Here is a 3,257-nt window from a genome sequence, read left to right as displayed (position 1 = left end):
CAATAGTTTCACAGCATAAATATTTTCAAAAAATATTGTACGGTCTTGTATTTCATTGTTTTTATAAAACCTATACATATATAGTCCTTGATGAAATGTAACAGATAAACATCAGCCACTCTCATAGATAAAGTCATAGAAAGTCAATAGCTGACATCAGTCAACAAGGATGAGCTTGGCCGATACTGATGTTCTGCCAATATATTGGTGAAGGTCTACTTCCTACATAGACATTACACCGGGGGAATTATGCATAGTACTGAAAAGAGCAAGTGGCTAAATCCTGTAGACAATATTTGACACTGCATTTAATCCACCCTATACCAATTGGTATATTGGTATATACCCTATGGGTCTACAATTACAATATTGTGCAACATTTGAAGCAATTTGTGTTGATTTAATCTTGATTAAAGCTCATGAAAAAAAAATTTAAAAGTTAAAAAATCAATCAACTCACTACATTATAATAAAGAGGAATACAGAAATGTCGACCTTTCAAAAATAAATTAACAAATCTGACTTATCAAAAATTGTTAATGCATACACTCTATACTTGGTGTGGCTGCTTTTGCACAAATTCCTGCATCGGTGTGGTGTGGTGTGGAGGCCATCAGTGTATGGCATTGCTGAGGTGTTATAAAAGCCCATGTTGCTTTGATAGTGACCTTGAAGTTGTCTCTAATGTTGGGTTTGGTTTCTATCATTGTCCTCTCTATGGGGTTCAGGTGAGACGAGTTAAGCACAGCAATACCATGCTAAGCAACCCAGTTACTAGCAGTTTTCGCACTGTGGCAGGGGCAGAGTCCTGCTGGAAAAGGATATCAGCATGTGCGTAAAGCTCGTCAGCAGATGGAACCATGCTCTAAAATCTCCAGGTAGAAGGCTGCATTGACGCTGGACCTAAAACCTAGTGGACATGACAATTCTCTCAACGCTACTTTTTGGTTGCAAAACTTTGAGACCCACCTGTACATTTAAAGTTGTGTGTGCTACAATATAAATTTCAACCTTTATCCACTACCTATGAGATGGTAAAAAGTGGAAAAAGAGTACATGTATGAAGGCAATATAAACCAATATAAAGCAGTACTTACCATGCAGAGCAAGGTAACCATTTCACCCTTACTTCCTCTTGCCCCTACAGAAAACATATAATCAGGTTTTGAATTTCATAATTTTTGGGGCAAGGCCACTTGGCCTTCAGTTGAACTTAAATGGACTCAAATTACCAATGCTTAAATGGTCAGTATTTTGTGATATGTGAAATGCCAGATGAGCCACAGACAATGGAGAGATAATCAGACAGCCTAATGAAAAATATATTTCTTACCTCATTTATCCTTCGTCCTGTTATGGAGTCATATTTGAAAACTTTTTGCCTACTACATTTCCGGCAACCTTAAAATGACAATAATAATAATAATATTAATTAACCATAAATGTAAAAAAACCCTGGAAATTAAACTTAAAGTTAAACTTAAAGTTTCATAAAACCTGGGGAACAACTTTAAGCATTGTCCTTGAACTTTGAAAACGTCAGAAAATACAGCTAAATAACTGAAGAATACATATATAAAGGGCCATTCACACCAAAAACGATAACTATATAAAAAAATATTGTTCTCGTTAATATGATAAAACTATAACGAGATTGAGAACAATATTGTTGGGGATCGCTTTTAAAGCGATTTTGAGAACAATAAAAAGAAGAGCTAACAAGGTGAGACTTTGCTTATAGCTGGTCAGTCTGTCTGGACGCTTTTATCGTTATAGTTCCTGGAATGAACTGCTCTTTAGCCATTAGATTCAGTGATTTCATAGCCGAAATTTAGCCTAATTATCCTACTGCCTGGCCTAAAGGTTATTGAAGCAGATTGTGAACAGTGATAGGGGGGGATAAGCTACCTGGGCTGCCCACTGATGTGTGCGTGAGTGTGTGTGTATTCATCTCTCCTCAAGTGTGTATTGCTCATTGCTTTACTCCTAGAGTGTGCATGTTCAGTACTGAAAGGTATGCATGCGAGGACAAACTCCTTTGTGTATCAGACTGGCGACTGAAAATTACTGACATTAACTACGGTAATTGACTGCACTTAAATTCACCTAAAGATTTCTGTATTTCATGAATAATGATTACAAAAAGGAGAAATTCATACATAGTGTGCTAAGACCACAGTTAACTTGCACTTTCTTTTTTGGGGGGGGGGTTGTTCCTTCACAGGGAGAGAGACAGGGTGTAAATCTAAAATCTAAAATGTCTCCTTTTCCTGGGCCTGAGGGTGTGGATCGGGCAGGGCCTGAGGGTGTGGATCAGGCAATGTCGTCGTGGAGTTCCCTACAATATTGCATGAGTATGTTAATTTTCAATATTTCACCATCATAAAAAAAACAGGCATGACTTAAATTACACAAATCCTACCTTCTTTGATCAATACAAAATTGTAGGCCTTTCTCATGGTGGCCACAATTTTTAGGTTGTCCTCAGTCGGTAGCAGATGGGTCACCACATCAGACACCCACTTTCCAGAGGCCTTATCTTTCTTTGCGAAAAATAGAATTGGGGTTGCCCTCAGACTGGGCCGAAGGTTTACCTTCCAACAAGACAATGACCCTAAGCACACCGCTAAAATAACGAAGGAGTGGCTTCACAACAACTCCGTGGCTGTTCTTGAATGGCCCAGCCAGAGCCCTGACTTAAACCCAATTGAGCATCTCTGGAGAGACCTGAAAATGGCTGTCCACCAACGTTTACCATCCAACCTGACAGAACTGGAGAGGATCTGCAAGGAGGAATGGCAGAGGATACCCAAATCCAGATGTGAAAAACTTGTTGCATCTTTCCCAAAACGACTCATGGCTGTATTAGATCAAAAGGGTGCTTCTACTAAATACTGAGCAAAGGGTCTGAATACTTATGACCATGGGATATTTCAGTTTTTCTTTTTTAATAAATTTGCAAAAATTTCTACATTTCTGTTTTTTTCTGTCAAGATGGGGTGCTGAGTGTACATTACTGAGAAATAAAATGAACTTTTTTGATTTTTGGAAAATGGCTGCAATGAAACAAAGAGTGGAAAAATTTAAAGGGGTCTGAATACTTTCCGTACCCACTGTATAACAACAAGCTTACCTCTGTCCGTTGACAGTTTGACAGCATCCCTCCACCACCCCATCTCCTCACTTCTAGCCCTAAATACTTTTATAACAATGGGGGAAGTACTCTGGGTTCAGGCAAAAATCCTGAGCTCGGAGAC

The 3,257-nt window shown here is 38.6% G+C and overlaps 1 long non-coding RNA gene across 1 annotated transcript; it reads right to left on the bottom strand.

Moving 5' to 3' along the window:
• Nucleotides 1–6: 6 nt before the first annotated feature.
• LOC123966157 lies at nt 7–1,684 on the bottom strand. Its single transcript, XR_006823909.1, has 3 exons — nt 1,334–1,684; nt 1,098–1,141; nt 7–910 (listed from the first exon to the last, which is right to left on the bottom strand). It is a non-coding gene; the product is annotated as an uncharacterized LOC123966157 (long non-coding RNA).
• Nucleotides 1,685–3,257: the final 1,573 nt, after the last annotated feature.

The sequence above is a fragment of the Micropterus dolomieu genome, unplaced genomic scaffold (assembly GCF_021292245.1).
Source record: "Micropterus dolomieu isolate WLL.071019.BEF.003 ecotype Adirondacks unplaced genomic scaffold, ASM2129224v1 contig_12813, whole genome shotgun sequence".
NCBI classification, from domain to species: domain Eukaryota; kingdom Metazoa; phylum Chordata; class Actinopteri; order Centrarchiformes; family Centrarchidae; genus Micropterus; species Micropterus dolomieu.
The sequence above is the reverse complement of the archived record's forward strand: the minus strand, read 5'-3'. Positions and strand labels throughout refer to the sequence as shown.